We start from the raw sequence: 8,773 nt of genomic DNA, 5'->3' as shown, positions 1-8,773 counted from the left end.
CTAGGCAAGTCATTTAACCGGATTGCCTCACCAAAAAGACAAAAAAAAAAAAAAAGAATTAAAATATTCCTAATAAAATCCAGTTTGCCTTTTACAAAGACCTGATAAGTCTGCAAAACCACAACAATCTGGGAAACATTTTAAAGGATGATTCATATAAAATCCCTCAATGCTTTAGTAGGTGATCTTCATGGGTTGTTGTGGAAGAAAAATTCCAATACCAGGGAGACAACTTTTTGGTCATAGTCTTCTCCAAACTTAGCTAGGAGCACAATCAAAGCTTTTCAAGTCTGGGTGGGGCCAAGCTAAAACTTGGTTGTGACAGCATAGCCCTTGATAATCCAGGGTCACCTCCATGCCACCCTTTAGCACAAGAATAGGGCAGTAATGGAAAGTCAGGCACACTCATAGAATTTTGTCAGGATCACTCACATATAGTTTGCAGGATTCATTCTCCTCATTTGGGGGGAGGGGGAGGAAGGTGAGGCAATTGGTGTTGTGACTTGCCCAGGGTCACACAGCTAGTGAGTATCATGTGTCTGAGGCCATATTTGAACTCAGGTCCTCCCGATTCCAGGGCTGGAGCTCTATCCACTGCACCACCTAGCAGCCCAACAAGATTGGGCAGACATAGCTCCAGTCTTGGTGCTATGTCTGACACTCTATGCATTGAACTATCTAGCTGCCTGTTCTCCTCCTTTTTTAATTGGGATTTGCCTTTTTGATATTTCAAAATCACTGGCAATAGCCTAGCCATCATATCTGTTCTTTCCAGTCGCTAGACAGTTTGTCTTACACCTCTCTGTAGCCATAAAGCCTACCCCTGCCCTTGATGTTTATTGGTGATGAGTAAATTTGGTGGAGGGGAATCATATCATCTTTTGTAGTAATAAAAGACCCAATGCACAAGTGAAAAAATCACAAGATCTTGTACACAAGAGTGAATGGACCTGATTTTCTCAGATGAAATATAGAGAATTTTCCAAATCACCTTTCCACCACTTACATTTTTTATCATCACATCAAAGTCAACTTATACCCATGCCCTCTATGTATACCCTCTTTTAAATGTTGTAATAATGATACAATTCTGAAGAGTTACAAGTGTCATTTTCCCTTGTAGGGATGTAAACAGTTTGCCCTTATTAATAACATGCTGTTGGGGTTTTTTTTCTTTCCTGTTTACCTTTTTATGCCTCTCTTGAGTCTTGTATTTAAAGATCAAATTTTCTGTTGAGCTCTGGTCTTTTCATCAGGAAGGTTTGGAAGTCTCCTATTTCACTGAATGTTCACCTCCTCCCCTGAAAGATTATGTTCAATTTCTCTGGGTAGTTGATCTTTGGTTGTAATCCAAGCTTTGCCTTATAGAATATCGTATTTCATGCCCTTCGATCTTTTAATGTAGAAGCTGCGAGGTGCTATATAATCCTGACTATGGTTCCATTATATTTAAATTGTTTCTTTCTGGCTGCTTGCAATAGTTTCTCTTTGACCTATTAAAATGCCTTAGCATTTTCAATTTGGGATCTCTTTCAGGAGGTGATTGTTGGATTCTTTCAATGACTATTCTACCTTCTGGTTCCAGGACCTCAGGGCAGTTTTCCTTGATGATTTCCTGAAAGATGCTGTCCAGGCTCTTTGTTTTTCATCATGGTTTTCAGGTAGACCAATAATTTTTAAATTGTCTCTCCTGGATCTGTTTTCCAGGTCAGTTGTTTTACCAATGAGGTATTTTATGTTTTCTTCTTTTTTTTCATTATGTTTTTGTTTGACTGATTCTTGATACCTCATAGAGTCATTAGCTTCCACTTGTTAGGGATACAAAGACAAAAGGTAAACATTTCTGCCCTTAAGGAGCTTGCTTATACTCTAATGAGGGAAACACCACCACTAACTCCCCTCCCCCCCCCACGGCAGGGATTCAATATTTATCTACTTAAGCCTTCAAGGACAGTGACTTCAAATTCAGCTTCTCATTTCCTTAAGGGAGAGGGGGAAGCGAGAGATTTCTCCTGCGATGCAATGCCATCAGAGAAAGTACAAGTGAACCAAAGGATGTCAGGTAGAACCCTGAGAGTCCAGGGCTACTGCATTAATTAGTGAGATTCCAGCCACTAAAGAACACCAGAGTATCACTAAATTTCTTAGCCAATGCCCTATCCAAAAGTGGAATTGGCTATTTCAGGAAATAGTTCTCCATCAAAGAGATCTTTAAGCAGACATTATATGACCACTTGGGGATATTAAAGATTAAGGCTTCAGCCGTGCTGGATAAGATGAACTCTCAGTTCCCTTTCAGCTGTAGGAGGCATTTCCATGATAAACAATATATTTCATAAAGGGCAGGTGGGAAGGTCACTTAATATCTGTCTGCCAAAGTTTCCTCCTCTGTAAAATGGGGATAATAGCACCGACCTCCCAGGGCTGTTGAAAGGATGAAATGAACTACTTGTAAAATGCAAACCTTAAGTGCTATATAGTTTTTATTACTATTGCCAACTTTAGTTTATCCTACCATTCAAATTAGGTATTCCTTATGACAACATAATTCTTGTTGTTTTCTCTCTAGTATCACGTTAAAATCTATTCTCTTTTTATCACAATTGTTATTCCTAGGAACTGTGTGCACATTCCTCTAGGTTTAAATGGATTAAAATTTCTTATAGTTGTATGGAATACTACTGCGCTACAAGAAAAAATGACCTGGTTTCTTTTTAGAAAAACAAGGAAAGATTTGCAGGAAATAATGAAGAGTGAAATGAGCAGAACCAACAGAATACTATATACAGCAATAGCAATATTGTTCGATGAACAACTGTGAACGACTAAATTAAGTATTACTAAGCTCAAATCCACTACAAAAGACCTATGAAGGAAGATGCTATCCACCTCAAGAACTGATAAAATGAAGCATGTATAATATGGTTTTGCGCGTGCACACACACACACACACATACATATATACATATCTGTGTCTAATAGTGGCCATCTCTAGGGTAGTGTGGGGAGGGAGAAAAAAGTAAAAATTACACAGCAGAGAACAAAAGAAAACTCAGAAGGAAGCACAGAAAAGCAGGGTGGCTTTTAAAATAATGCATAGTATTTATTACATAGTTTTTTTTAAAAGAAAAGTAAAGTATAAAATGGAATCATGGTTTAATATTGAATCCTCTCTTTGTGTGGCGCTATGTAAATGGAACTTTTTTTTGTCTTTTTGTATTTAAGTTCAAAATGAATAAAAAAATTAAGAATAAAAGAAAGCTCTAGTTCCTGTTTGCTTCTTTCAATTTTCACATTTAAAAAAACTCTTTTACAAACTACTCTTTTCAAGATCAAATTAAGGTTAATTTTTTTTTAATTTGGAAATGAATGTAAGGAAGCCAAGGCCATATATGTAAATTTGAAAAAAAAATGGATATGAATGTTTTAATAAGCAGTGTGATATACTGTAAAGTCTTAACTTAGGAGTCAGATTTGGATTCTAGATCTTACCTACATCAGTCACTAATTTCTTGTGTGACTAATCTCTCTGGGCTTCAGTTTTCTAATATGTAAAATGAAGGGGTTGGAGTAAATCAGTGTATCAAACTCAAATAGAAATGGGGGTCACATGGTGATTTAGAAAACTTCAAATTAACATTATCTGTGTTGTACTGTATTTTTATTTATTTTGTTAAACATCTCCCAATTACATTTTAAGTCCCACTAAGGAGATCTGCCAGCTGTTGGTAGCCTGCAAGGCCATGAGTTTGATATTTTTGGAGCAGATGATTTCTAAGGTCTGGTCCAACCCTAAAAGGGAGGTAATTTTCCACTGTTATGGGACATATTCTATACTAAGGAAATCACAGAACCATTTATTGTACTAGTTTATGGAGAAATCATGGAAAGGATTAAGATCCAAACCCTCTAAGAAGTTATTAACAATTTATTTTTCCCCTTGAGAGAAATGCTGATTCCAGTTATACAAATATCTCTACTATGGTTTGGACATTTGAAGTAGATTTCCCTTGATTCTAATGCTCTAATAAAATTAGCCTAAGTGTACAGCTTTCAGTGGTGGTTCAAATATACCTTTGATACTAATCGTGTGACCATGGACAAGTGACAGACAGGTGAAGTGGTACTGTGAGGCTCAAATTATATAAGCTTTAAAAAATTTTAAGCATTATGTACATGTCAATTATATTATTATCATCATCCATGTTAATAATAGCCATTTAAACTCATTAATAAAAGAAGTACACCTGGAATCAGAGTCATTCCCCTACTGCCTAGGACGTATTTGTAAATGCCTTTGACTATACATGAACAATTTTATTTAAAGAAAAGTATAAACAGAATTAAGAAATCTGAATCCCAGTCTCCAGAAGTCATATCCTTAGACCTCACTTCTTCAGTGTTATAAACCTTTAGAAAATGTTGTGCAACAGCCTGAAATCTTGAACATTTACCCAAGATGCAACCTTATATGAGACAGTAAATCTCAGTATGTAAGCAATAAACTTGACACATGAATCCAATCAGAGCAAAAGGCAATGATTAATAATTGGGTATTAATTACTTGGAATAGTTTTAAAGCTTTGATTACCCACATAAAAGAAAAACATATTCTTATTACAAAATTAGTTTTAGGGGGCAGCTAGATGGTGCAGTAGATAGAGCACCAGCCCTGGATTCAGAAAGACCTGAGTTCAAATCTGGCCTCAGACACCTGACACTTCTTAGCTGTGTGACCCTGACAAGTCACTTCACCCCATTGCCTTGCCAAAAAAAAAAAAAAAGAAAAGAAAAAAATTTAATTTTGGTCATTGAGTTGATCTTTTCCTTAAAATACAAAAAACTTTTCAAAATAATTTAATGATCCCACTTTAATTATGAATTATTTTTGTCTACAACAGTTAATGCTTCCTCATTTTTACTTCACGGAGTCACTGAGAGCTGAATGAAAATCAGATAAGCATACAGATAATTGGCCAAAAACAAGCTTCTTAGGATATCAAATAGGATTGGCTTATTCTGTAAAAAGAATAAGATTAGAACCAAAGTGGAACAGTATGCTATAGTCATAACATACTGGTTAAGGAGTCAAGTTTTTCTTTGCTCTGTTACTCTGTGATCTGAACCAAGTAATTTAACATTTCATCTGTACTTTCCTCATCTTTAAATGAATTGGACTAAATGGTGTCTAACATAATAAGCCTATAAACATATTTTTAGGATACAGCAAAAGGATATATGTATTTATTGTGTTCAGGGAGATGCAAATCCTGGTATATGAAAACTATTGCACATAATTTGGAAAATTATGGCCAGACAAAAATTTCGACTTGGAGGCCTGCAGTGTTGTAGCAGCATACTACTGAGAAACAACAAAATTAAGTGTAAAGGGGACTGGACAGAAAATTTAACCCAGTGGTCTAATACAGCCTTAAGAAAGGTAAGACTAAGCTATTACAGAGAATCATAGAGAGCCACTGACTCCACAAGTATCTTGGAGCACAAGAGTCCTCCCCTACTCGGAGAATGAAGTCCTAAGAAAAGGTCTGTTCTTTTCCCAGTTCCTCCTCCCAATGCCTGTCCATCCATAGACACCATAATATAATTTGTTATTTTGTTACCAGAACCTGAATTTTACCTCATTCAAAAGAGGTGAGGGGTTAACTGGATAATAGATATAAATGTAAAGTTTGGCAGAGAATCCAATCTCTGCCTAAATTTAGCTGGAGTATGGGGTTGGTCTAAGTGATTGTGATTTTCCCTCCTCCTCAATCTCTCTTTATTCATTGACTCTTTTCTGCCTCAAATCCAGAGCCCGGCAAATAGTAGGTGCCTAATAAATGTTTATTGATTGATTGATTATACAGTCCCCTGTCCTTTAAAAGCCTTCATTAGGCCCACTGGGGACTCAGCTAGCCAGTTCCAATTGGGCAGCGCAGCTCCTCCCTCCCTTTCTTCCTTCTTTCCTTTCCACTACTCCTTCCTCTCCCTCTGTTCATATGGGGCATCATGCCCTTACCTGTGGGTGCTCTACTCAAAGGAATGTAAATTTTGATCCTTGAAACCTTTAAAGAAATCTAGGGGTATAAGGGCTAGATTCCTTTCTTAAGGCCCATGTCTTAAACCTTATTCACCTTGGCTCTCATTGGCCAACAATAGGTCCCAGCCCAAGCCCCACTTAGTGGTCAATGTTTGGGCCCTGACTGGCTCAGAGCAAATGTAAATAGCAATTGTTTCTGTTTTGGTCGGAAAACCTGAGGGTCTTCCCCTCCAAGAATAAACTTTTTTGACTAGTTAAAAGAGGCCACTTTTTGTCTCATTTCTTACCTAGCCTTAAATGCAGTACTATACATCAAATTTCTGAAAGCTGCCCTCTCCTTTAGGTATTTGTTGCTCAACAACTCCAGGAGAAATGCCAGGAGCAGAACAGAGGTCTGTACACAAAGGTTGTATATCTGACCAAGGTCTTTGATGCTGTCAGTCGTTAGGGCTTATAGAAAATTATGTAAAAATATGGTTGCCTGGAGAAGTTCATCAGCATTGTATGTCAGTTTCATGACAGCATGCTTGCCTGGGTTCTGGACAATGGACAATGCTCTCATGCTTTCCCAGTCACCAATGGACTGAAACAAAGCTGTGTACTTGCTCCCATGCTTTTTTAGCATGATGTTTTCGGTCATGTTGTCAAATGCCTTCAATGAGGACACACGTGGCATCAAGGTCAACTACTGCACTAATGGTAAATTCTTCAACTTGAAAAGGCTACAAGACAAGACCAAAGTGGAGGGCGTGCTGGTCCATGATTTTCTGTTTGCAGATGATTGTGCACTCAATGCAGACTCTGAAGCTGAAATGTAACACAGTATGGATTGATTCTCTGCTTCTTGTGCTAATTTTGGCCCGACAATAAACACCAAGAAAACACAGGTGCTCCATCAGCCACCACCCCACCATCCAGAACCATCTTAGAAATTTGTTTAATATTTTAAGTCTATGCATTTTAAAACATCATTTGAAAAGAAGTCTTATAGTCTTCAACAGACTATAAAGGTGACCACGACACAAAAAGGTGAAAAACTCTTGCTTTAGATTAACATTTTTAAATGGATAAAAAGCCTTTACAATTACATGCAATATTACCATTCAGTAGTTTACTTGACTCATAGTAACCGTGTAGGGTTTTCTTGGCAAGGTTACTGGAGTGGTTTTCCATTTCCTTCTCCAGCTCATTTTACATATGATGAAAGAGGCAAACAAAGTGAAGTGGCTTGCCCAAGATCACACAGCTATTAAGTGTCTGAGGCCAGGTTTGAACCTAGAAAAATGAGTCTTCCCGACTCCAGGCCTGGTGCTCCGTCCACTACGCCCACCGCGCCACCTAGCGGCCCTCTCTCTGAACTACTGCCTGACATAAAGAGGATTCCTGTAAAAAGGGGTAGGGGGGGTTTCCGCAATTCTTTTTTTCTTTTTCTTTTTCTTTTTTTTTTTTTGCTTTTTAGTGAGGCAAACGAGGTTAAGCGACTTGCCCAGGGTCACACAACTAGTAAGTGTCAAGTGTCTGAGGACAGATTTAAACTCAGGCCCTCCTGACTCCAAAGCCGAAGCTCTATCCACTGCCCCACCTAACTGCCCCGGTTCTGCAATTTTAGAATTGCTCAGAATAAACGAATCATATGGTTAAAAAATCTTCACGTTGTCGTCATAAATAAAACATTAGGTGAGATCAAGAACAAACTATTTCCCAAAGTGGAATCCTGGATGACTGAATTCATGATCTGGCTTATTCCTTTCTCTAGACTGCAACCTGTCTTCAAATCAAGGAGGATAATTAGATGAGACTAATCCACAGCGGTATTTCTTTTACAAATGCTCTACTCAGAATTCTACCACATACATACACTTTTGTGCAATCTACTTTTTTCTTCCCAAACCTTTTTTTTAAGTTTCCTTTCAGTTTGTAGTAAAATACGGGTTGGGTCATATGCAAGAATGTACACCTGCTGAACCAGCAGGGGGCAAAATACAATAGGAATAAATTAGATACAGTATATTGATTTTTTCTCACTAATCAGGGAGCAGGAAAAAAAAAAACCCGTTCGTCCACCAATTTATAGCGATGCAGTCTCTCCGTGTCTTATGGGGACTGGGTTGCAAGAGACAAATACTCTATTTTAGTTCTCAAAGTCAACGTGAATAGATTGCAAAGAAGGGGATAATTATGACATGCCGCTATCGCGCTTTCCCCTTACCCCAAAGAAAAGACACTCGGGCGCTGCAGTGGGCTCGTTTCCTCATTGTCTCTGCTGTGTGAGTGCTCTACTTTAAAATTTCGAAAATATCTTAAATTATTCCCATTACCTAGGCACGCGGAAGCAGATGGATCGCACACTGTAATGAGCACAACTAAATGTGATTTAGAGGTTAAGAGGAGAAGGCTCATTTTGAGTGATTGCAATAATCCACGTAGATATCCAGGTAATTAATTCGTGCTGCTGAATGAGCCGGGGACCCCGAAGCGCCCAGAGGGCAGTGGTATTCCACGCCGCCCCCACTGGAGGAATCCAATCTGATTTCTCACCTTTCCCAGGGAGTCGTTTCCCCTCCTCACTAATGTTACGGCCAAGAACCCTGAGAAAAGCCCCTGCCTTGATTCTTCTCCGAGACCCACCGCGGCACTCAGCTCCCCACTGCTCTTTTAAACTGGGTCCGCCCCAGCCCTCGTCCAGCCCCCGCCCCCTTTGCATTTGATAGCTCACGGGCAATAAGCCGCTTC

The sequence above is a fragment of the Vombatus ursinus genome, unplaced genomic scaffold, assembly GCF_900497805.2.
Source record: "Vombatus ursinus unplaced genomic scaffold, bare-nosed wombat genome assembly UNPS02014778.1, whole genome shotgun sequence".
Classification (NCBI taxonomy): Eukaryota; Metazoa; Chordata; class Mammalia; order Diprotodontia; family Vombatidae; genus Vombatus; species Vombatus ursinus.
The sequence above is the reverse complement of the archived record's forward strand: the minus strand, read 5'-3'. Positions refer to the sequence as shown.